The sequence below is a fragment of the Somniosus microcephalus genome, chromosome 1 (genome assembly GCF_052327205.1).
Source record: "Somniosus microcephalus isolate GS21.2 chromosome 1, FLI_Smic_1.0, whole genome shotgun sequence".
Lineage (NCBI taxonomy): Eukaryota > Metazoa > Chordata > Chondrichthyes > Squaliformes > Somniosidae > Somniosus > Somniosus microcephalus.
This window is the reverse complement of record NC_140987.1, coordinates 81,724,195-81,750,824: the sequence shown is the minus strand read 5'-3', so window position 1 is coordinate 81,750,824 and position 26,630 is coordinate 81,724,195. Positions and strand designations below refer to the sequence as shown.

Sequence of the window (26,630 nt, the reverse complement as noted above, 5' to 3'; positions counted from 1 at the left end):
TCCTTTTTTCCTGTCCTTCCTGAATATTGAATATCCCTGGATGTTGAATTCGCAGCCTTGGTCACCCTGGAGCCATGTCTCTGTAATCCCAATTATATCATATCCGTTTACATCTATTTGCGCAGCTAATTCATCCACCTTATTATGAATGCTCCTCGCATTAAGACACCAAGGCCTAGAAATTCAGTATAGCCACGTTTGGGGCGCTACAGCATGGCGTTCGCTAACTTTTGCGCCCGGGGTAACTTAGTGCCACCTTTGCCGATATTCAGTTGCATCACCCCAAGAGGTTGCTGCTGCGCTAAAGCAGGTGATGCACGACTATCATTAGGCGCTAAGCCGGCGATCCGGGGCGCAAACACCGAAGGCGGGCGCAGCGCAGGTGCGGCGAGTTGCTCATTGAGGGCAGACAGTCAGGCGCCAGTCAGCACTTAAAGGGGGAGGGTGGAATTGTTTGGCCGACACGCCCTGCACACTGCGGAACCTAAGGCAAGGCCTGAACACTGCTTCTGGAACTGCTCCACGCCCAGGAGAATGGAGAAGGCCAGGGAGAGAGCGCAGCGCTTCGGCGAGGGTGACCTGAGGCTGCTGGTTGGCGCAGTGCACCGCAGGCGCCATATCCTCTTCCCTGAGGGTGGCAGGAGGCCGCTGCCCGCTGAATATCGGAAAGCATGGAGGGATGTGGCAAACAGGGTCACGTCCAACAGCGTGGTTGGCAGGACACCAACCCAGTGCTGGAAAAAATTCAACGACCTCACTCGGGTTGTCAGGGTGAGTACCCTTTCCAGTATCCTCCTCATCCCTGCATGTGCACCTCACTTTATGGCCAAAGGGGCCTGAAAGCCCTAATGGCCAGCCCTCATCCAGCAGCTGTGGGACTGTCATGAAAAGCACTTGCACATTCAGGACTTTAGACACTGTCAGGGCTATTCGACCATGGGACGCAGTGCGGGCAAGATCAGGGCTTGACACTGTCAGGGCTATTCGACCATGGGAGGCAGTGCGGGCAAGATCAGGGCTTGACACTGTCAGGGTTATTCGACCATGGGAGGCAGTGCAGGCAAGATCAGGGCTTGACACTGTCAGGGCTATTCGACCATGGGAGGCAGTGCGGGCAAGATCAGGGCTTGACACTGTCAGGGCTATTCGACCATGGGAGGCAGTGAGGCAAGATCAGGGCTTGACACTGTCAGGGCTATTCGACCATGGGAGGCAGTGCGGGCAAGATCAGGGCATGACACTGTCAAGGCTATTCGACCATGGGAGGCAGTGCGTCACGATCAGGGTTTGACACTGTACTTAGAGGCCGTCCTTTCTCTTGCAGGGCAAGCAGGCGCATAACAGAAGACAGCAGCAACAGACCAGGGGAGGCCGTCCTGACCTGAAACAGCTGAGCGACCTTGAGCAGCGAGTGGAGCGGATCATGGCAGGCCGGCTGAGTGGCCCCGTCGCCACTGGAGATGCTGACCCTGTTCTGGGCACCAATGGTAAGGTCATCACCTTTTTGACCTCTCTCTTTCCACTTGCGCCTCACACCAACATCCTTTGCCACTATCGAACCAATGCAGTGCACAGCAGTACTCATGCCTCCCTCGCTGCCGCCCTGTCCTCACTCTAAAGCAACTCTTGTGCCTCCCTGCTTTCAGATGGTGACTCGCCAGGTGAGGAGGCGGCCCCTCAAGCTGGCACTGTGTCCGAGTCAGACATAGAGGAGGAGGGAGAATAAGCCTGCCCATCAGGGACACCCTCAGCCGAGGCAGCCCATGGCCATGATGGTGACACGTCTTCCCTGGAGGGGAGCAGGGGGGAAGGGTCAGAGGAGAGTGAAGATCCGGGGACCAGCGGGCTGCAGCATCACGGGAGGGGTGGGGAAGCTCGGCGGCCTTCTCCCCGGAGTGTGAGTGCGGCCTCCAGTCCTGCTACGGTGAGCGCAGAGGAGGTGTGGCTCCTAGCGGAAATGGGCGCCCAGGCTGAGCGCAGGCACACTGAGCTCCTGGCTGCAGTGGCAAGGATGCCTGACTCCATAGAGTCACTGGCAAGGAGTGTGCAGGAATTCGGGGCAGCACAGGCCAGGAGTCTGCAGGAATTCGGGGCAGCACAGGCCAGGAGTCTGCAACAATTCAGTGCAGCACAGGCCAGGAGTTTGCAACAATTCAGTGCAGCACAGGCCAGGAGTCTGCAGGACTTCGCGGCAGCACAGGCTAGGAGTCAGCAGGACTTCGCTGCATCACAGGCGGCTTCTAGCCAAGTGCTCAGTTGTGCCATGCATTCACTGGCTGGTGTCATGCAGACACAGACCAGGGCCACACAGGCACTAACTGCTGCCACCCTCGCTGGATCGGCTAGGCATCGCCGGGGCACTCGCTGCGCCGCAGCAGCCCAGCAGTGCCAATGTATCAGCCGACCAGGGAGTGCCTGTGATCTGTCAGGTTGGCAGCATTCCTGCAGCCAACACTGTCACTCCTCCATTGCAGCTGCCACCAGCCGTTGGACAGACTGATGCCGCCCAAGCAGAGTTGGAGCAGTCAGCAGCCGGCCCCTCCAGGCCCAGAGCTGGTCCAGGCCGACCCCCAAGGGCATCTGCCATCTCACCATCTGACCCTCAGCCCCTCAGCAGCCTTCCCCCAGCCTTGCTGCAGCCACTGGGGTCCCATTGAGGAGGAGCTGCAAGGCGGGTAGGGGCCAGTCACGGAAGCGAGATGGATCACCCTCGCAGGGAAAAAGTAGAAGGTGTGGCCAAATGTTTTGTTTTATTTATAAAGGCTGAGACTGCTGTATTTGTTTTATATTTAAAGGCCGAGACTGGTATATTTGTTTTATATTTAAAGGCCGAGACTGGTATATCTGTTTTATTTATAAAGGCCGAGACTGGTGTATTTGCTTTATATTTAAAGGCCGAGACTGGTATATCTGTTTTATTTATAAAGGCCGAGACTGGTATATTTGCTTTATATTTAAAGGCTGAGACTGGTATATCTGTTTTATTTATAAAGGCCGAGACTGGTATATTTTTTTTATATATAAAGGCCGAGACTGGTGTATTTGTGTTTTTGGGGGGGGTTTCTCTCCATTAGTTTGTCATGTGGGAAGGGCACAGAGGTATTGTGGCGGTTCCACCGGGTGTCCCTTACACATATAATGTATATAATTCACTTTAACCTAACTGTACGTGTATTACTTACCTGTTTGGGCCATTGCCCCTTTAACTTACCTGTTTGGGCCATTGCCCCTTTAACTTACCTGTGGGGGCCGTTGCCCCTTTAAGACACGCCCTAGCGCACTGACGTCACGTCACGCATTGCGTGACGTACGCGCAACAGCCGCCGGCACAGCCCGGCCTACCGCGACTTCGGCCTCAACGGCCAGCCTCCGCACCGGGTGAATGCGCCGGCGTATCGGCGCGGGTCACGTGACCGCCCCAAGTGCGGGCCAACGCGCTAGCATCAGGATGCGGTCACATGACATCCGAAGAGCGGGAAAACGCGACTAAGCGTGATGACGTCATCACGCTCTCCCGAGGACTACGGACTCAGTCCTCATGGAGTCCCCGTCAGGGTAAGACCTATCTCACATTGCTCCTGTATAAAGCCAGCTTACCTGTTGTATTTCGTCAGTTCCAGTTAATAAACAACTTAGTGATTATTCATCCGAACTCGAACTAAATTATTTAGTGGGCATTCGTCCCAAGAGGTCAACATGAATACCTACAATTGGTGACCCTGAGACCGTGAATGTTTTTCACGGCCGAAGCGCAGCCAACAACACCTCCAACGACGTGAGTACGGGCGCTCATCAATTCCTACACTACAATTGATGACCCCGTACCTGTGAACGTTTTTCACGGAAGAAACGCGCATCCTGAACCTCGTCTTCACAGACGACGACCGACAAACAACCGACTCCGTGGACGGTTTTCACGGAGGAAGCACGCAGCCTGAACCTGGTGACCCCGTCTTTGCGAACGTATTCGCAAGGGCAGCACAGCCTGGAGGTGATTACGTTTTTCACGGACAAAAAAAAACAGCCGGACCTCGATTTTGCGAACGTTTTTCGCAAAAGAAGCACGCCATGGAAGCACCAGCCGTTTTGCTGTCGCTGCCGCACTTCAGGGAGAAACAACCGCCCTCGTGCTTTGGCAAGGTAGAAGCCCAGTTCGCCGGGACCATTGACGCGGAGCAGACCACGCATTTGCTTACTGCCCCCGTGGTCGACTTTTCTACCGCCATGCAGGTCGTCCGCCCCTACGTCCAACGCAACGGCAAGTATAAATCTCTCCAAGCGCGGGTTACAGCATGTTCAGGCCCACAAGATCAGAGCGCGCCTGGCGGGGATACCACGAGGACTCACCCCCGCGAACCACGAGGACTCGCTCCTCTTGAAACGCAAGGACCCATCCCTCGCAAACCTCGAGGACCCATCCCTCGCAAGCCACGAGGCTCCACCCCTCATGCAACACGAAGACTCATTCCCCGCCGACGACACACCAGCCCGTCGGCCTGCTGGTTGTGTTACCTATCATACTTGCCGGCGAGTAAGAGAAGCGTGCCGCCTTCTCGGCAGTAGTTTCAGTAAGTCAACAGAAACGACAATCAGCATTGCCGCCCTTCCGGCAGTTTCCCCCACCAACCGCGACGACGACCCGGTCTGTCCCACCCTTTCTCTGGTCCATCAGCACAAGGGTCCGGAAGCGATTCCTCTCCATAGAGCATGTGCTAGAAACAGGTTTTAAGCTACAGAAGGTCGAAAACCTGCAGTCTGATTTTAACGACCTGACAAGAGCCGAGCGAATAGCCTTCCTACAGGAACAGTGAAAGAAAACCTACCGAAAGCAGGTTACTATTCCTTCTACTGTTTCGTTACTGATATCAGGACTTGTAATATCCATATGTTCTGCAAAACTGCGTTTACTGGCTATAAACGAGGCTTTCGCAACCAAAGAGAGCACAGTGCTCTCCTGCAGATTGAGGGGGTTTATTGCCGCGATGAAACGGATCTTTACCTGGGCACGAGAGGTGCCTACGTCTACAAAGCTAAGAACAGCACTGTCATTCCTGGTGGTAAACCACACAAGACTCGTGCTCATTGAAACAGTGGCATGGTCCGTGCCAAGTCCAGCAGTAACCTGCCTACCAGGGCTAGGGGGCACAGGATTCGTGCGAAGCTGTACCCATCAAAGATTTGAAGCACAGCTGCACGTCAATTGACAATAAATAACAAATGTTTCCTCGTCTGCTTAGTTAACTTCCAGTTCCTTTAGCACCGCAAGGCACAGATTTGAACGTAATGTTGAGATGAGACATCACCGATGACTTCTGTCCACTCTACTGTTTAAAATGGCGTTCCCGGAAGCCTCTCAGAGACTTAATGCAATGACGGTGACCATTTTCTTCGGAAGGCACACTCGGAACGTTAATTGCCCAAAAGAGCGTCTACGTAGCAGTCTCGCTCAGTGAATCCTTCCGGTTGGCTTGTGTGGGAAATATTGCGATGAATCCGCAGCTCAGCCTCCTTACACCATCGCTACAGCCAACGAGACTCACAAACCATCCTTTTTAGGATCTGCCTTTGACACGCGTGTGATTGATTGCCCAGTCCTCAACAGACAAGTAGGGCAAGATTCAGAGACGGTGCTCAAGATGCACACCGCCTTGCTCAATCGCTTCCTCAATGTTGCTGCCTCACCAGTTTTTCGTTTCAAACGCTTTGGCAGGGGCACTCAAGGGGTAAAATTGTTGCATTACCCTGTGGACAGTGGCTTTTCTAATTGCCTTCCTCATGAAGAACTCGATTCGGTCACTCCCATCAGTGATGAGGATTCGAAAAAATGCGGCTCAACACAGGCCAGTGAACCTTTTAGTCCTACTATCATCCTAAACGCTCCTTCCCACTTCGAAGCATCTGAAATTCAAAAACTAATAAAGCTTCAATCAACATGCTCCGTATTTCAGAGCCATACATTACATGGAAATATCCAAATCTGAAGTCTGTCCGTGAATTGATTTACAAACGTGGTTTCAACAGATCCAACACCAGCGCATCGCTTTCACTGCCAATGCCTTGATTGCAAAGCAGCTTGGAAAGTATGACATAATTTGTATTGGCGATCTGATCCATGGGATCTACACAGTCGGCAAGAACTTCAACATGGCCAACGGTGTCTTGTGGCTCTTCAAACTGTCCTCGCCACGTTGTGGCATGAACGAAAAGACAATGGCCTAGAAATTCATTGTAGCTACTTTTGGGGCGTTAAAGTCGGGCGGCCGCTAAGGTTTGCGCCCGCCGCCAAATCGAGGCCACTTCTGCGATATTCATGAGCTTCGCCCTAAGAGTTTGCTGGAGCGCTAAAACTGGTGCTGGACGCCTCTCTTTAGGCGCTAAGCCGGAGGTGCTGAGCGAGAGCGCCCAGGCCGGGCGCAGTGCAGGTGCGGCCATCTCGTGATTGACAGCAGACACCCTGGCGCCGGCCAGCTCTTAAGGGGGAAGGGTCGACTTTGTCTGCTGCCACGCCCTGGATAGTGGAGCCCTCCAGCTAGGCCTGAACACTGCTGCTGGACCCAAATAGTGCCTGAAGCCATGCAGAGGGCCCGTGAACGAGCGCAGCGCTTCTCAGAGCGTGATCTGAGTGTGCTGGTTGGTGGTGTGGAGAAGAGGCGCCATATTTTGTACCCGGACAATGGCAGGAGGGCGCCGCTCCGCGCCTACCGGAGAGCCTGGAGGCATGTCGCCAGCAAGGTGTCAGCCAACAGCGAGGTCCCCAGGACCGGTGTCCAATGCCGCAAAAAGTTTAATGACCTCACGCGGATTGTCAGGGTGAGTACCCTTTCCAGTGACCTCCTCATCCTTGCATGTGCACCTCACATTATGGGCAAAGGGACCTGAAAGCCCTAATGGCCAGCCCTCATCCAGCAGCTATGGGACAGGCATGAACATCAATTGCACATTCTGCACTTAACACACTGGCCAAGCTATTCCACCATGGGAGGCAGTGCACACAAGATCAGGGCGACACACTGGCCAGGCTATTCCACCATGGGAGGCAGTGCACACAAGATCAGGGCGACACACTGGCCAGGCTATTCTACCATGGGAGGCAGTGCACACAAGATCAGGGCGACACACTGTACTTAGAGGCCGTCCTTTCTCTTGCAGGCCAAGCTGGCTAATAATCGGAAGAGCCGGACTGCGACCGGGGGAGGCCGACCCCAGATCCAGCCGCTCACCGAGCTTCAACATCACGTGGAGCGCATCATGGGTGCCCGGGTGATTGGCCCTGTTGCATGTGGAGATGCCGACCCTGTTCTGGGCACCAATGGTAAGGACATCCACGTTTGGACCTCTCTCGTCCCACTTGCGTGTCAGATCTACATCCTTTGCCACTGTCCGACCAATGCGCTGAATGCCACCACTCATGCATCCCTCGCTGACGGCCTCTCCTCACTCTAAAGCTACTCTTGTGCCTTCCTGCTTTCAGATGGTGAGGAGGAGGTCCCTGAACTTGCCAGTGACAGCCCCTCAGAGGAGGAGGAGGAGGAGGAGCAAGAGGAAGGCGGCCCATCAGGGGAACCCTCAGCCGTGGCAACCCATGCCAATGTAGGGGACACGTCTTCCCTGGAGGGGAGCGTCGCGGAAGTGTCGGAGGGGAGGGGAGCTCATGGGACCTGCGGCCTGCAGAAACGCGGGAGGGGGGTGCCAGGTCGGCGGCCCTCTCCCCAGAGGGAGGAAGGGTCGGAGGGGAGTCCAATTGCTGGGCCCAGCGGCCTCCAGCAACGCAGGAAGGGTCGGCCAGCTCGGCGGCCTTCTCCCCAGAGGGAGAGTCCGGCCTCCAGTCCGGAGATGGTCTTCGCCGAGGAGATGGAACGCCTCGAGGACTTGTCCGCAGACTCGGAGCGCCGGCACACGGAGCTCATGGGGGTAGTGGCACGGTTGCCTGAGGCCATCGAGTCCCTCTCTCGGAGTGTCACCGACGTCGGGGCCTCACAGGCCACCAGTCGGGCGGAATTCGGGGCAGCTCAGGCAGCGAGTGGCCAGGTGATCAGTGGTGCCGTGCAGTCACTGGGTGCTCTGATGCGGTCACTGAACAGGTCAACACGGGCACTCACTGCTGCCACACTCGCTGTGTCAGCCAGGCATCGCCAGGGCACCCGGCGCGCTGCAGCAGCACAGCGGTCTGTCCCTCGGCAGATTGGTGCGCATGCTGCAGTGCTGGCCCGGGCGAGTGCCAGTGTCTCAGGCGACCAGCGAGCGCCTGCCATCCGCCAGCTTGCCCCCATTCCTCCAGCCGCCACTGCCACTCCCCCAGTGGAGCTGCCAGGAGCTGCTGCAGCGACTGATGCTGGCCAGCCACAGCTGCAGCATTCAACAGCCGCCCGCTCGACGGCCAGACCACGACTAGGCCGACCCCCAAGGGCATCTGCCGCCACGACATGTGCCCCTCTGGAGCCTGCCCCCAGCCTTGCAGCAGCCAATGGCCTTACTTTGAGGAGGAGCAGCAGGGCGGGCAGGGGCCACCCAAAGATGGCCAAGGCATCGACCTAGCGGGCCAAAAAGTCGAATGTGTGGCCAGTTGTGTTTGTTTTTTGAGGCCGAGAATTGGATGTTTGTTTTTTGAAGGCCGAGGATGTGATGTTTGTTTTTTACGAAGGCCGAGGATGACGGCCATTTTAGTTGCACTGTTTTGTTAATCCTCTCCAGGTTGTGGGAGCGAGTAATGTGTTTGTGTTTTTTGGGGGTTTCGTCTGTTTTTGGTTTTCATGTGGGAGGGGCCCTGAGTTTGTACAATAAAGCATTTTATTTATTAACATTGTCCATGTTTGATCTTTGAAGTGTTTGTTGCCTTAACCGGCTGAGGGCTTGCGGAACGGCTGCAATCATGTTCTTTCATTGGCACCAGCCATTCCCTGACAGGGGGCCTAGAAGTGACGTTCAATAAGCCGCCAACGGGCGGCCCTTGGACCTTGTGCCTCCCTCCTGGGCTGGTACTCCTCGTCTTCCTCCTCCTCATGCTCCTCCTGCTCCTCCTCCTGAGGTGGGGGTCCAACGTGAGGTGGCAGTGCCTGAGTCCTGCGGATAGCCAGGTTGTGCAGCATGCAGCAAATGACGACGAATTGGGAGACTCGGTCCTGCGAATACTGGAGGGCTCCCCCGGAGCGATCCAGACAGTGGAACCGTTGCTTGAGGACACCGATTGTTTGTTCTATGATGTTCCTAGTCGCTTGATGGCTCTCGTTGTATGCCTCTTCAGCAGGGGTCGTGGGCGCGCGGAGCGGGGTCATGAGCCAGGTACACAAAGGATAGCCTTTGTCCCCGATAAGCCATCCTCTTGGGGGAGGCTGTGCCTGGAACATGTCAGCCACAGTTGTCTGTCGCAGGATAAAGGCATCGTGGCTGCTGCCTGGAAAGCGGGCATTGACAGCTAGGATGCGCTGCCTGTGGTCACACACCAGCTGTACGTTGAGGGGATGGTAGCCCTTCCGGTTGCGGTAATCCTCGGCATGCTCCAGAGGTGCCCGCAAAGCCACATGCGTGCAGTCAATGGCGTCCTGCACCATGGGGAAGCCCGCTATTCTTGCAAATCCCACTGCACGCTGCTGCTGCTTGTCCAGGGTCATGGGGAAGGAGATGAATTGATGTCTCCTTGTGAAAAGGGCTTCGGTCACCTGGCGGATGCAGCAATGCACGGCGAACTGGGAGATGTTAGCGATATCCCCAGCAGCGGATTGGAAGGAGCCGGTGGCATAGAAGTTGAGAGCCACCGTCACCTTCACTGCCACCGACAGAGACGTCCTGCGCATCAGCTGTGGCTGCAGATCTCTCTGAAGCAGCTGGCAGATGTCTGCAACCACCTCCCTTCTGAATCGCAGCCTCCTTACACACATCGCGGCAGACATGGTCAGATAGGAGGACTGCTGGCGGTATACCCTGGGTGGGTAAGGCCTCAGTTGGCGACGCCTGTTGCCCCCTCTGCATCTAGCCAGGGCTGCCACTCTCTCACGGCGTCTGTAAGCCCTTCTGGCATAAGGCTGAAAGTCAGCGTTGGCACCCAATGCAGCCCCCATTATATGCTGGGAAACAATGAGCTCTCAATGAAGGCAAAGATAATTGCTGAGCTCTGGACTGAGCCAAAAATACCTGTCCTAGTGTTGGTCCAAACCAGTAAGCTCTCCTCCTTGGTCCCTCTCCAAAAAACCGTTGCACAAGAGTGAATGCTGCAAAATGGCTGCCCTTTATAGTGCAGGGTAAGTGCCCTTTAATTAGCGCTCCCCGCGGCCCGCCTCGGCTGTGTACCGTTCCACTTCACAGTCGTTCGGGCCGCCCGGCGCACAATGGGGCGGCACGAGTGAAGTTCCGGTTCGGGGCGCACAAAGGGCGTTGCACTAGTAAATGGCGTCATGATCTGCGCGCGCAGCAGGGCGCGCGCTAAGACTTTGCGCCGGCACTAAATGTGTACTGAAGTTGGGGCGAGGTGCAGATCGCGCTGCGCCCGGGCGCTAAGCGCCTAGCGCTCAAGATCTACTCCTCCTAAGGCGCTAACGGCTGGCGCGCCCAACTGAATTTCTAGGCCAATACCTTTTGTTGAGGGTGGTGCTGCTGGTAACAGTAAGGACCAAATCAACAGAATGATCAGAACTAGGAACTAAGGGCCTGCCCGTCTCCAACTCCGATGCTCGGACAGCACCTGACGCGGGCCGACATTTGCCATCCTAGCCCGTTACATGCCGATGCTGTTTTTCAGCCACTCACTCGCTGCGGCCGCCCATACCCCTTAACAAACGTAAACATCTACTGACGCAGCAAACATCGAGGACAGGTCCAACGGACAGCCCGCGGCCGCGATCGGCCACGTGAAAGTTGCAGTCCACACCGAGCACTGCTCTGCGTAGCAACGGCTCACTCTCCGTTGTGCGATCGTCGTAGCACTATGGTATGCACCGTTCTGTGCGTGCCAGGCTCCCAACGATTATGCTCACCTGTCGGCGAGTTCACCAACCTCGCCTGTAAAGTCCTTCTGGATCGCCCGGTTGGCGTTCCTGCAGAGTTCGTCAGAACAAGGACTTCTACCATCAACAGAGCGATCGCCCGTGTCCGCCCGACCTGCCCATCACTCTGACATGGCCTGCTGTTTCGCACGTTTCCACGGTCCTTCGCCTGACGGATACGTTTTATTCGCCATGACGTGCGTAAGGATCCTCTGATGACCAGCATCTTCAGACCTCGCCCGCCAAGTCGAGACAGCACGCCCACTGAGACCAATTGCTCGTCAGACCATCTCATCTTTGGACTTTCGTTAAAGCGAATTCTGGGGGGGCGCATGTGGCGGTTCCACCGGGTGTCCCTTACACATATAATGTATATAATTCACTTTAACCTAACTGTACGTGTATTACTTACCTGTTTGGGCCATTGCCCCTTTAACTTACCTGTGGGGCCCGTTGCCCCTTTAAGACGCGCCCTAGCGTGCTGACGTCATGTCACGCATTGCGTGACGTACGCGCGACAGCCGCCGGCACAGCCCGGCCTACCGCGACTTCGGCCTCAACGGCCAGCCTCCGCACCGGGTGAACGTGCCGGCGTATCGGCGCAGGTCACGTGACCGCCCCAAGCGCGGGCCAACGCGCTAGCATCAGGACGCGGTCACATGACATCCGAAGAGCGGGAAAACGCGACTAAGCATGATGGCGTCATCACGCTCTCCCGAGGACTACGGACTCAGTCCTCGTGGAGCCCCCGTCGGGGTAAGACCTATCTCGCATTGCTCCTGTATAAAGCCAGCTTACCTGTTGTATTTCGTCAGTTCCAGTTAATAAACAACTTAGTGATTATTCATCCGAACTCAAACTAAATTATTTAGTAGGCATTCGTCCCAAGAGGTCAACACGAATACCTACAGTATCACAGTAAAAAAATTTCTTAAATCGCACTGTCCATGTTTTCTTTTGGAAGTCCTGGTTGCCCTGCTCGGCTGAGGGCTTGTGGAGCGGCTACATTCATCTTCTGCCATTGGCACAAGCCATTCCCTGAGAAGGGGCCTAGAACCGAGTTGCAATAAGCCGCCGACGGGCGGCCCTTGCACTTTCTGCCTCCCTCCCGTGCTGGTCCTCCTCCTCCTCCTCCGGTGGTCCTCCAATGTCTACTGGCAGTGGCTGAGTCCTGCGGATAGCCAGGTTGTGCAGCCTGCAGCACACGACAACGAAATGGGAGACTCGCTCAGGCTAGTACTGTAGGGCTCCCCCGGAACGATCCAGACAGCAGAACCGTCGCTTCAGCACACCGATTGTTTGCTCAATTATGTTCCTGGTTGCTTGATGGCTGTCATTGTATCGCTCTTCAGCAGGGGTGCTGGGCGCACGGAGCGGGGTCATCAGCCAGGTTCACAAAGGATAGCCTTTGTCCCCGAGAAGCCATCCTCGTGGGTGAGGCTGGGCCTCGAACATGTCTGCCACAGAAGTCTGGCGCAGGGTGAAGGCATCGTGGCTGCTGCCTGGAAAGCGGGCATTGACAGCTAGGATGAGCTGCCTGTGGTCACACACCAACTGCACGTTGAGCGAATGGTAGCCCTTCCGGTTGCGGTAATCCTCAGCATTCTCTAGAGGTGCCCGCAAAGCCACATGCGTGCAGTCAATGGCACCCTGCACCATGGGGAAGCCCGCTAATACTGCAAAGCCCATTGCACGCTCTTGCTGCTTGTCCACGGTCATGGGGAAGGAGATGAACTGACGTCTCCTTCTGAAAAGGGCATTGGTCACCTGGCGGATGCAGCAATGTACCGCGAACTGGGAGATGTTGGAAATATCCCCAGTAGCGGATTGGAAGGAGCCGGTGGCATAGAAGTTGAGAGCCACCGTCACCTTCACTGCCACCGACAGAGACATCCTGCTCCTCAGCTGTGGCTGCAGATCTCCGCGAAGCAGGTGGCAGATCTCAGTGACCACCGCCCTTCTGAATCGCAGCCTCCAAACACACTGCTCCTCAGACATGTTCAGATATGAGAACTGCTGGCAGTATACCCTGGGTGGGTAAGGCCTCCTTTGCTGATGCCTGTTTGCCCTTCTCCGTCTGGCCATGACTGGCACTCTCTCACGGCGTCTCTGAGCCCTTTGAATGCAATGGAGAAGCCCAACATTTCCACCCATTGCAGCCCCCATTATATGTTTCCAATCAATGCTATGACACTGAAGTTAAAGACAAGTGCAAAGCTCTGGCCTGAAGCCACAAGTACCTGTGCGAGTGTTGAGCCAAACCAGAAAGCTCTCTCCCTTTGTCCCTCTCCAAATATTCGTCTCACAAAGAAGGAGTGGAGCAAAATGGCTACCATTTATACTGCAGGAGGAGTCCCCTTTAATTAGCGCCCCCCGCGCCCCGCAGCGACTGGAAACCATTCCCCTCTACCAGTCGCGGGGGGCGCCAGGCGCACAATAGGCCGGCGCCACTGAATTTCCGGTTCGGGGCGCACAAAGGGCGTTGCACCATGAAATGATGTCAGGATCTGCGCGCGCAGCTGAGCGCGTGCAAAGGTTTTGCGCTGCCGCTAAATCTTAACTGAATTTCGCGAGAGACGCAGATCACGCCGCGCCCGGGCGTTAGCCGCTTAGCGCCCCACTTCTCCTCCTCCTAAGGCGCTAGCAGCTGCCGCAAACAACTGAATTTCTAGGCCCAAGCCTTCAGGCTTGATTTTTTAACACTCTTATAAGGCCTAGAAATTCAGTGGGCTGTGCCACCCGTTAGCGCCTTAAGAGGGCACTTAGTGGTTTTTACGCCACTGGCCACGCCTCCCGCTAAATTTAGCGGGGCGCTTATGGCTGCGCTACCCGTTAGTGCTGCGCTGCTACCGATGACGTCATCAGTGTGCACAGCACCCCGCTACCATCCCGAACGTGAAATTTATTAGTGCCCCCTGCTTTAGCGCCGGTCGCATTTTGCGACTGGTTCAGGGGGGCCTACCTATGGCGGTAGAGGCGCTGAGGTACGGGGCAGCCATTTTTTCTGCTGGCCGCCTGCCAGCACCTCCCCGCGCTGCCGTCCCCGGCCTCCTGAGCCCGCCCCCCCCCGTGGAGTGCCGGCTGTGTCCCAAGAGCCCAGCACTTCTCCTCGGTGCCGGGCTCTTTTGCCGGCACTCGCGCTCTTTGAGCGTGCTGCAGCAGGCCCATCCCCTTTAAGAAGGGGAGGAAGGCCTGCAGTACTGCAGCACGCCGTGCCGCAGCGTGTGGTGCTGCGGCACATTGCGCTGCGATTTTCAGTTGCAGCGCCCCAAGAGGGATGCGGGCCGCCTTGAGTAGCGCCGCGCTTTCGTCTGGGGCGCTGAAAGTGAATTTGCGGCAGGCGGCCGTGATTCCTGCCGGGGCGGTACTTCCGGTGCCCTGGCGAGACTGGCGCCCCGTGAATTTCTAGGCCTTAGTCCTTTTAGAATTATTATTTACTGTGGCCCTGTTTGATTTACACCCTTGATTTCTCTGCCTTCTACTTTTGCTTTTCTCCTTCCTGTCTTTTGTTTCTATCCTTGCTTCAGTCTCCTCTGTCTCCCTGCACAGGTTCCTTTCTTTATCTTCCCTTTCCTTCCCTTTCCTTTCCATCCCCTTCCTTTCCTTCCCATTCCTTCCAATTCCTTCAATTCCCTTTCCTTCCCTTTCCTTTCCTTCCCTTTCCTTTCCTTTCCTTCCCTTTCCTTCCCTTCCCTTTCCTTTCCTGTACTTCCATTTCCTTCCCTTTCCTGTCCTTCCCTTCCCTTTCCTTCCCTTTCCTTTCCATCCTTTTCCTTTCCTTTCCTTCCCTTTCCTTCCCTTTCCAACCCTTTCCTGTCCTTTCTTTCCTTTCCCTTCTCTTTCCATTCCTTCCATTCTCTTTCCATCCCATTCCTTCCTTTTCTTTCCCTTCCCTTTCCTTTCCTGTACTTCCATTTCCTTCCCTTTCCTGTCCTTCCCTTCCCTTTCCTTTTCTTCCCTTTCCTTTCCTTCTCTTTCCTTCCCTTCCCTTTCCTTTCCAATCCTTCCCTTTCCTTCTCTTTTATTTCCTTCCCTTTCCTTCCCTTCCATTTCCTTCTCTTTCCTTTCCTTTGCTTCCCTTCTGTTTCCTTTTTTTTCCTTTCATTTTCTACCCTCTCCTTTCCTTCCCTTTCTTTCCTTTTCCTTCTCTTTCCTTCCCTTTCCTTTCCTCCGTTTCCTTCCCTTTACTTTCCTTTCCTTCCCTTTCCTGTCATTTCATTCCCTTCCCTTTCCTTCCCTTCCCTTTCCTTCCCTTTCCTTTCCTTCCCTCTCCTTTCCCTCACTTCCCTTCTATTCCCATTCCTTTCCTTTTCTTTCCTTTCCTTTCCTTCGCTTCCCTTTCCACCCCTTTCCTTCTCTTTCTTCCCTTTCCTTCCTTTCCCTTTCATGTCCTTTCCTTCCCTTTCCATCCCTTTCCTCTCCTTCCCTTCTCTTCCCGTTCCTTTCCTTCCCTTCTCTTTCCTTTTGTTTCCTTCCCTTCCCTTTCCTTCCCTTCCCTTCCCTTCCCTTGCCTTCTGTAGGGGGTGGCGTGTGCCCAGTCAACTCTGCCTCTGACTGTCTCTGAGCGGTTCGAATCGCTCCCACACCCCTGGGTTCTAGACACCGGACTTAGGTACAGGCGGCGATACAGAAAATAGAGTAGACAAGTGGTTTGGTGCAAGAAAACCACAATTTTTATTAAAGGCACAATAAAACACAATCTTACTGAGAATTACTGAAATAATTACAGGCATATAAAATTACACTTATATGGGAATGGGGAACACACGGCACATCGAGGGAGCAAACACATTAAAAATCCCCTTATCCTTATCCCACCCCCAATACCTAACTAGATTAAGCTACGAGGGGCCAGGAATTCATGCTCACCAGATGGGGTTTCTTTTACGGTTCGAAACCTGTCGATTACGCCGGTTGGGGTTCGCTCTTTTTGTCTTTTGGGGCCTGCCGTCGTCACGTGGTCACAGAGTGCGGCGATGGAGTTGTCTGTGCGAAGTACCCCTCTTTTCCTTCGTCAGATTAGTCTTTTGTGGGGTACTTCACCTTGCAGGAAATGGTTATTCTTCTGGTGGCAGTTTGGCCGCCGACAGTTTTGTTGCGGTTGGGGCTCGGTTGGTGGTTTTTACCGTTAATATGATTTTACTACCCAAGCTTGAAATGCCAACTTATAACTAGGCCATTTGCCTTGATTGATTTTACTATCCATGCATCAAATGCCAGCTTATAACTAGGCCGTTTGTCTCCCAACGCTTCTTCTTGCTGCCCTTCTCTGCCTATCGTCTTGTCTCGCCTGCCCGTTTGCGGCCTGTGTGTCCTGTGCTTGTTTGATTTGGTTCCGTTCTCCTCCCCGTGTTTGGTCCCCAGTGTTGTAATGGGCGTCCTCGGTATCAGGAGAGGCAAGAGAGCGAGAGGCAAGAGAGCGAGCAAGAGGCAGCGCAAGAGAGCGAGCGCTACCGGTGGGCCTACAATTATACCCGGTTCTTCATCCCTTATCTGCGCGCCAAATCAGGTCAGTTCTTTGTCTAACTTTTGGTGGGCTCGTCTAAAATGATTACAGTCATTTACTTTAATGACTTCTGGGGTGGTTGTCTCCTTGTTTAATGGCTTCGATACCCTGGCTGTTTGTTATTTATGAAACTTAATCGTCTTTCCTGGCTTGGCAGCTACCTGTGAGCTGTTACTGATTATTTATGCAGAAAGTTAATGGCCTCAAGATTGGGGCCATCCTGACTTGATCTGTTCCAAGGTGAAGAATGCATATTCTGTGTTTACCTAGCTGTCTGGCTTTAGAAAATGGCAAAGTCTTTCACAGATCCATGCATGTTAGGTTTCGTTTCAGGATTTTGAATGGGCCTGCCTTCTGCAGGGCCTTGCTTTTAAAATCCTGCAAGCCTTGGTCACGAGGTCTCAGAAGCCATTTTAGGTACCCTTTTTAATAACTTGTCCATACAGGGTCCCTTTATCCATAACCTTTGGGGAATGTAGGAATTTTTAGAACCCTACACTTCCCTTGCTTACCTTTCCTTTCTTTCCCTTCCCTGTCCTTTCCTTCCCTTTCCGTCCCTTCCCTTTCCTTTCCTATCCTTTCCTCCCCTTCCCTTTCCTGTCTTTCCCTTTCCTTTCCTTTCCATCCCTTTCCTTCTCTTTCATTCCATTTCCTTTCCTACCCTTTCCATCCCTTCACTTCCCTTCCCTTCCATTCTCTTTCCTTCCCTTCCCTTTCCTTTCCTTCCCTTTCCTTTCCTACCCTTTCCTTCCCTTCCCTTCCCTTCCCTTCCCTTTCCTTCCCTTCCCTTTCCTCTCCTTCCCTTCCCTTCCCTTTCCTTCCCTTTCCTCTCCTTTCCTTGCCTTCCCTTTCCTTTCTTTCCCTTCTCCTACCGTCCCTTCCCTTCCCTTTTCCTTCTCATTCTTTCCCTTCCCATCCTTTTCCGTTCCTTCCCTTCACTTTCCTTCCCTTTCCTTTCCTTCTCTTTCCTTTCCTTTTCTTCCCTTTCCTTTCCTTTCCTTTCCTTCCCTTTCCTTTCCTACCCTTTCCTTCCCTACCCTTTCATTTCCTTCCATCCCCTTTCCTTTCCTTTCCTTCCCTTTCCTTTCCTTCCCTTTCCTTCTCTTTCCTTCCCTTTCCATTCCTCCCTGTAATAGCAGAGCACTTGGAAAACAGTGACAGGATCGGACAAAGTCAACATGGATTTACAAAAGGTAAATCATGCTTGACTAATCTACTGGAATTTTTTGAGGATGTAACTGGTAGAATAGATATGGGAGAACCAGTGGATGTGGTGTATTTGGACTTTCAGGAGGCTTTCGATAAGGTCCTGCATAAGAGATTAGCATGTAAAGTTAAGGCACATGGGATTGGGGGCAAGGTACTGACTTGGATAGAGAACTGGTTGGCAGACAGGAAGCAAAGAGTTCTAATAAACGGGTCTTTTTCCAAGTGGCAGGCAGTGACTAGTGGGGTACCGCAGGGATCGGTCCTAGGACCCCAGCTATTCACAATATATATAAATGATCTAGACGAGGGAACTAGATGTAATATCTCCAAGTTTGCAGACGACACAAAGCTGGGTGGGCGTGTGTGCTGTGAGGAGGATGCCGAGAAACTCCAGTATGATTTGGACAGGTTGGGTGATTGGGCAGAAGCATGGCAGATGCAGTATAATGTGGATAAATGCGAGGTTATCCACTTTGGTGGCAAAAACAGGAAGGCAGATTATTATCTGAACGGCAATAGATTGGGAGAAGGGGAAGTGCAACAAGACCTGGGTGTCCTTGTGCACCAGTCACTGAAGGTAAGCATGCAGCTGCAGCAGGCGGTTAAGAAGACAAATGGTATGTTGGCCTTTGTAGCGAGGGGGTTCGTGTACAGGAACAAGGATGTCTTGCTGCAGTTGTACAGACCCTTGGTGAGGCCATACCTTGAGTATTGTGTGCAGTTTTGGTCGCCTTATCTGAGTTCTTACCATGGAGGGAGTGCAGCGAAGATTCACCAGACTGATACCTGGGATGGCAGGAATGACGTATGAGGAGAGATTGGGTCGATTGGGCTTATACTCACTGGAGTTTAGAAGAATGAGAGGGCATCTCATTGAAACTTATAAAATTCTAACAGGACTAGACAGACTAGATGCAGGAAGGATGTTCCCGATGGCCGGGGAGTCCAGAACCAGGGGTCACAGTCTAAGGATAAGGGGTAAGCCATTTAGGACTGAGATGAGGAGGAATTTCTTCACCCAGAGAGTGGTGAACCTGTGGAATTCTCTACCACAGAAGGCAGTGGAGGCCAATTCATTAAATATATTCAAGAATGTGTTGTATATATTTCTTAAGGCTAAAGGGATCAAGGGATATGGGGAGAAGGCAGGGAAAAGGTACTGAATTTGGATGATCAGCCATGATCTCATTGAATGGCGGAGCAGGCTTGAGGGGACGAATGGCCTACTCCTGCTCCTATCTTCTATGTTTCTATGTTTCTTTCCGTCCCTTTCCTTTCCTTTCCTTCCCTTTACTGTCATTTCCTTCCCTTCCCTTTCCTTTCCTTCCCTTCCCATTCCTTCCCTTTCCTTGTCTTTCCTTCCCTTTCCTACCACTTCATTCCCTTTCCTTCTTTTTCCTTTCCTCACTTTCCTTCCCTTCACTTTCCTTTCCTTCTCTTTCCTGTCATTTCCTCCCCTTCCCTTTCCTTTCCTTCCCTTCCCTTTCCTTCCCTTTCCATTCCTTCCCTTCCCTTCCATTTCCATCCCTTTCCTTCCCTTCCCTTTCCATCTCTTCCCTTTCCATCCCCTTCCTTCTCTTTCCTTTCCTTTCCTTCCCTTCCCATTCCTTTCCTTCCCTTCTCTTTCATGTCCTTCCCTTCCCTTCTCTTTCCTTCACTTCTGTTTGATCCGTGTATCTTGATGTTGTGTCCTTCAATAATTAGACAAGAGACTGCAGGGAACGATCAACAGGTGTTTACTGAATGAGGGTTACTCTAGAACTAAATATACAGAACACTACTCAGGGTTTATATACAGGTGTGGTCACTGCCGGTACTACAGTATACAGGAGCTGTAAAAAGTAGTTCTCCCCTTAAAGGTACATACATTACAATTCCTCCCCTTTTAGATTAACAGTACCATAACACTCATTTAACAATTAAATATCAAACTAATTACAATTAACACTTTTAACATGCAACATTAGCTGAAAATAGTCTATTTATAAATTCAGTCTTTGGGGAGGCTTCCTGATCCTTTCTGGATAGTGCCTTTCCCGAGTGTCTTGCTCTTGGTGCGGAGGCGATTCTGGCCCCCTGTCGTCGGTTGGTTCATCCGCTTCCGATGCTACTGTTTCTGGGGTAGATGCTACCTGTACGTCGGGTTCATCACCAGGTACGTATGGGCGAGACATGGAGTTGACTCGTTCCTGTGACTCTAGGATCTGGTCAGCATGGCGTCTCACAATGTTCTCCCCAACATCCACTGTGTACATTAGTGGCCCCTGCCATGTGCATATCGCTCCTGGTTGCCATTTCTCTGTTCGGTAGTCACGGGCCAAGACTGGTTGCCCTACATTGAAGCTCCTTGTCGGCATCGGCAGCTGGTGGCGGTGGAGCAGCGCGGCAGAGCGACTACAAGAGGCCCCAGAGGCTCAGGTAGGCCTCAGTGCGGCATCTGCAGCGGGTGGAGGCGGAGCAGCGCGGCAGAGCGACTACAAGAGGCCCCAGAGGCTCAGGTAGGCCTCAGTGAGGCATCGGCAGCGGGTGGAGGCGGAGCAGATCGGCAGAGCGACTACAAGAGGCCCCAGAGGCTCAGGTATGCCTCCGTGCGGCATCGGCAGCGGGTGGAGGCGAAGCAGCGCAGCAGAGCGACTACAAGCCACCCCAGAGGCTCAGGTAGGCCTCAGTGTGGCATCGGCAGCAGGTGGAGGCGGAGCAGCGCGGCAGAGCGACTACAAGAGGCCCCAGAGGCTCAGGTAGGCCTCAGTGCGGCATAGGCAGCGGGTGGAGGCGGAGCAGCGCGGCAGAGCGACTACAAGAGGCCCCACAGGCTCAGGTAGGCCTCACCAATCTCCAATCTCAGGCAAGGAGAGAGGTAAAAAGTATTCAAGGTGTGACGTCACCACAGAACAGGTAGGTGATTGGTTGGAGTATTTCTCTCGTTTTAAAACTTTAAGTCTGTGGTTTATAGTTTTTAAGGTTGCTGTGGTGTACCAAGGCCTTTCTGGTGCAGAGTGACTGTTGGTAAACCATTTAACTGGTGTAACTAGAGGGATTGATTTAATTTAAATCCAATTAATTAAAGGGGATACTAGCATCTAAAATCGGGCAGAGGGGTCCATAACTAACAATAAAAAATTTAATTAATTAAATAGAATGGAGCAGGTGATGTGTTACTGTTGCGAGATGTGGGAGCCGGTGAACCCCATTGAGGCTCACGGCGATTACGTCTGTGACAAGTGTCTGCTGCTACAGGAACTCCAGCTCCGTGTTGATGAGCTGGAGTCTGAGCTTCAGACACTGCGACACATCAGGGAGGGGGAGAAGTACCTGGACTCTGTGTATCAGGAGGTGGTCACACCTATGAAGTTAAGTAATTCAGATGTAGCCCATGGTCAGGGACAGGACGGTGTGACTACAAGTGAGGCAGGTACGGGGATCCAGGAGGTAGAGCTGGAGGAGCCGCAGCCCTTGCTCTTGACCAACAGGTTCGAGGTTCTTACTCCCTGTGGGGACAGGAGCAGGGACTGCAGGGAGGATGAGCAACCTGGCCACAGCACCGTGGAACGGGGGGCCATTCAAGAGGGGGGAGTAAATAGAAATGTTGTAGTGGTAGGGGATAGTATTATTAGGGGGATAGATAGAGTTCTCTGCAGCTGAGAGCGAGAGTCCCGAAGGCTGTGTTGCCTACCCGGTGCCAGGGTTAAGGACATCTCCTCTGGGCTGGAAAGAAACTTGCAGTGGGAGGGGGTGGATCCAGTTGTCGTGGTCCATGTTGGTACAAACGACGTAGATAGGACTAGGAAGCCGGTTCTGTTAAAGGAGTATGAGCAGCTAGGGGTCAAATTAAAAAACAGAACCTCAAGGGTAGCCACGAGCGAATTTGGCTAGGACAAATAAAATTAGAGAGTTAAATGCGTGGCTCAAAGACTGGTGTGGGAGAAATGGGTTTTGCTTCCTGGGACACTGGCACCAGTACTGGGGCAGGAGGGAGCTGTTCTGTTGGGACGGGCTTCACTTGGCCAGTGCTGGGACTAGAGTCCTGGCGGATCATATAACTAGGGCTGTAGAGAGGGCTTTAAACTAACTAGTCGGGGGGAGGTTCCTAGAGAGCAAATAATAAAAATGACAACAGAGAAGGTCATAGACTTAGGTAGCAGTGGGGAAATTAAAAACCAGAGTGTGTCAGGAAGGGGCAGAAGGTATGGAGTAAAAGGTAAAGTAATAAAAAGGGCAAAAGCAGGAACTAAGTGTCACAAAACATATTTGAAAGTTCTCTATCTGAATGCACGTAGCATTCGTAACAAAATAGACGAGTTAATGGCACAAATAACTACATATGGGTATGATCTTGTGGCCATTACAGAAACATGGCTGCAGGGTGACAATGCCTGGGAATTAAACATACCAGGTTATTTAACGATCAGGAAGGACAGGCAGGAAGGAAGGGGAGGTGGGGTGGCTATGTTAATAAAGGAAGGAATCACTGTAATACAGAGAAATGATATTGGGTCAAAAGATCAGGATAATGAAACAGTTTGGGTGGAGGTAAGAAATAATAAGGGGAAAAAAACACTAGTGGGCGTAGTCTATAGGCCTCCGAACAGTTGCAACTCTGTTGGACGGAGTATCAATCAGGAAATAGTTGAGGCTTGTAATAAGGGAACATCTATAATTATGGGGGATTTTAACTATCATATTAATTGGACAAATCAAATTGGGCAGGGCTGCCTTGAGGATGAGTTCATTGAGTGTATTAGGGATGGGTTTCTTGAGCAGTATGTAACTGAACCGACCAGGGGGCAAGCAACCTTAGATCTGGTCCTGTGTAACGAGACAGGATTAATTAAAAATGTCCTAGTAAAGGATCCCCTTGGAATGAGTGACCGTAACATGGTTGAAATCCATATTCAATGAGAGGGTGAGAAGGTTGGATCTCAAACAAGCGTGCTAAGCTTGAATAAAGGAGACTATGAAGGTATGAGAGTGGAATTGAGTAGAGTGGATTGGGAAAATAGATTAAAGGGTAAGACGATACATGATCAGTGGTGTACATTTAATGAGTTATTTTACAACTTCCAAAAAATATATATTCCACTGAGAAGAAAAGGGTGTAAAAGAAAAGACAGCCATCCGTGGCTAAGTAAAGAAATTAAGGATAGTATTTGACTAAAAACAAGGGCATATAAGGTAGCCAAATCTAGTGGGAGGATAGAGGATTGGGAAAACTTTAAAAGACAGTAAAAAGTAACAAAAAGATTGATTAAGAAAGGGAAGATAGATTATGAAAGTAAATTAGCAAAAAATATAAAAACAGATAGTAAGAGTTTTTATAGTTATATAAAAAGAAAAAGGGTGGCTAAAGTAAATGTTGGTCCCTTAGAGGATGAGACCGGGAAATTAATGGTGGGAAATATGGAGATGGCAAAAACACTGAATGAATATTTTGTATCAGTCTTTACAGTAGAAGACACTAAGAATATCCCAACACTGGACAAACAGGGGGCTATAGGGAGGGAGGAGCTAAACACGATCAAAATCACTAAGGAGGTGGTACTCGGTAAAATAATGGGACTCAAGGCAGATAAATCACCTGGACCTGATGGCTTACATCCTAGGGTCTTGAGGGAAGTGGCGGTAGGGATTGTGGATGCATTGGTAATAATTTTCCAAAACTCCCTGGAATCAGCAAAGGTCCCGGCAGACTGGAAAACTGCTAATGTAACACCCTTATTTAAAAAGGGCAGTAGACAGAAGGCTGGAAACTATAGACCGGTTAGCCTAACATCTGTGGTAGGTAAAATATTGGAGTCCATTATTAAGGAGACAGTAACAGGACATTTGGATAATCATAATTTAATAGGACAAAGTCAGCATGGTTTTATGAAGGGGAAGTCATGTTTGACAAATTTGCTGGAGTTCTTTGAGGAAGTAACATATAGGGTGGATAAAGGGGAACCAGTGGACATAGTGTATTTAGACTTCCAAAAGGCATTTGACAAGGTGCCACACAAAAGATTATTGCTTAAGATAAAAAATCACGGGCTTGGGGGTAATATTCTGGCATGGATAGAGGATTGGCTATCTAACAGAAAGCAGAGAGTTGGGATAAATGGTTCATTCTCAGACTGGCAATCAGTAACTAGTGGTGTTCCACAGGGGTCAGTGCTGGGTCCCCAACTCTTTACAATCTATATTAATGATTTGGAGGAGGGGACCGAGTGTAACATATCAAAGTTTGCAGATGATACTAAGATGGGAGGGAAAGTAGTGAGTGAGGAGGACATAAAAAACCTGCAAGGGGACATAGACAGGCTAAGTAAGTGGGCAGAGATTTGGCAGATGGAATACAATACTGGAAAGTGTGAGGTTATGCACTTTGGCAGGAAAAATCGTAGAGCAAGTTATTATCTTAATGGCAAGAAACTGGAAAGTACTGAAGTACAAAGGGATCTGGGGGTCCTGGTGCACGAAACTCAAAAGGTTAGTATGCAGGTGCAGCAAGTGATTAAGAAGGCCAATGGAATGTTGACTTTCATTGCTAGGGGGATAGAATATAAAAATAGGGAGGTATTGCTTCAGTTGTACAAGGTATTGGTGAGACCGCACCTGGAATACTGCGTACAGTTTTGGTGTCCATACTTAAGAAAAGACATATTGCTCTCGAGTCAGTACAAAGAAGCTTCACTCGGTTAATCCCGGGGATGAGGGGATGGACATATGAGGAGAGGTTGAGTAGATTGGGACTCTACTCATTGGAGTTCAGAAGAATGAGAGGCGATCTTATTGAAACATATAAGATTGTGAAGGGGTTGGATCGGGTGGATGCGGGGAGGATGTTCGCGATGATGGGTGAAACTAGAACTAGGGGGCATAGTCTTAGAATAAGGGGCTGCTCTTTCAAAACTGAGATGGGGAGGAACTACTTCACTCAGAGGGTAGTAGGTCCATGGAATATGCTGCCCCAAAAAGCTGTAGAAGCTACATCATTACATAAATTTAAAACAGAAATAGACAGTTTCCTAGAAGTAACGGGAATAAAGGGTTATGGGGAACGGGCAGGAATTTGGACATGAGCCTAGGTTCGGATCGGTCATGGCCCTGCGGGTAGCGGAGTGGGCCCAGGGGCCGTGTAGCCTGATCCTGCTCCTATTTCGTGTGTCTAATTCTGTTAGATTCAGGAGATGGTTCAGTGATAGTAGATTGGCGGTTAGGATCAGATCAGCCATGATCTTATTGAATGGCGGAGCAGGCTCGAGGGGCCGATTGGCCTACTCCTGCTCCTATTTCTTATGTTCTTATGTTTTTATGTTCTCATTGATGTGCTGGATTTGCTTATTCTCAACATCTCTTCGTACATTTGGTCTGAGCAAATCCAGACGAGATCTCAATCTTCGGTTAAAGAACATCATGGCCGGGGTCTGGTTGGGGACTGCATGTGTCGCATTTCTGTAGGCTAACAGGAAATTGTCCACCATATGCTGCAGTGGAATGTCGTCATCGCACATGGCCTTTACTGCTTTTTTAAAGGTTTGTACGAACCTCTCAGCCAATCCATTTGTGGCTGGATGATACAGGGCGGATGTGTAATGCCTTACCCCATTCCTTTTCATAAATCTTCGAAACTCTTCGGACACAAACTGTGGTCCGTTATCAGAGCAAATCTGCTCTGGCAAGCCGTTCCTGGCAAAAATGGTCCGTAGGACTGCAATAGTTTTCTCCGTGGTGGTGGAGGACATTTTGATCACCTCAGGCCATTTCGAGTGCGCATCCACGGCTATTAAAAACATTGAGTCCATGAATGGACCAGCAAAATCAATATGCACCCGTTGCCATGGAGATGAGGGCACTCCCATGGGTGTAGAGGGGCATGTGGTGGTGCATTTTGGACCTTCTGGCATCCTGAGCAGCTCTTTGTCAGGTCCTCGATTTGCTGATGGATCCCCGGCCACCACACATAAGCCCTAGCAAGGCTTTTCATTTTCACCCCTCCCAGATGACCTTCGTGAAGCTCATTGAGCACTCTCTCCCTTAACTTGGGTGGAATTACCACTCGGGATCCACACATCAAGGTCCCCTGGCATACTGACAGCTGTTCTCTTCTGGATGAGAATGCTGGCGACAGTGAGTCGCCATGTGCTGGCCATCCCTTCACCGTCAAATCATATACCCGAGACAGTGTTGGGTCATTTCGGGTCTCCTTCTCTATACCAGCGTTAGTTACTGGCAAGCATTCAATTATAGTCAAATGAAATATTTCGACAGGATACACTGCTGGTGCTTCCTCCGCAGTAGGCAGTGGCAGGCGTGATAGCCCATCAGCGTTTCCATGCTGTTTCGTGCCCTTATACTCGATTTCATATTGGTGCGCCCCTAGAAAAAGGGACCATCTTTGTAGCCGTTGCGCAGTCATCACCGGAACGCCCTTCTTTGGATTAAAGATGGAGACAAGTGGTTGGTGGTCAGTCAGCAAGGTGAACTTCTGCCCGTGCAGATAGTGATGAACTTTTTCACTCCCCACACTAGGCTGAGGGCCTCCCTGTCAATCTGGGCGTAGTTACGCTCGGCTGAGGTTAGTGATCATGACGCAAAGGCTATTGGCCTCTCTGAGCTGTCCGAGAATTTGTGCGACAGCACCGCTCCAATGCCGTAGGGTGACGCACCACATGCCAACCGAATTGGTAATGCCGGGTTGTAATGGGCCAATACCTCTTTCGAAGTGATTAGTGTTTTGCTCTTCTGGAAAGCTCGTCTACATTCGTCACTCCACTTCCATGGTACCCCCGTTTGCAGTAGGGTGTTCAGTGGGTGTAGTACGGTAGACAAATTCGGCAAGAACTTATGGTAGTAGTTCACCAGCCCGAGGAACGACCTCAGTTGTGACACATTTTCCGGTGCTGGAGCCTTGACTACTGCCTCAATCTTCTCTGGAGACTTATGTAACCCTTCTTTATCGA

General features: G+C 51.7%; 1 pseudogene; it reads left to right on the top strand.

The window, feature by feature from the left end:
• The first annotated feature begins 4,885 nt into the window (after positions 1–4,885).
• On the top strand, positions 4,886–5,182 carry LOC147124199 (large ribosomal subunit protein eL33 pseudogene; annotated as a pseudogene).
• The last annotated feature ends 21,448 nt before the right edge of the window (positions 5,183–26,630 follow it).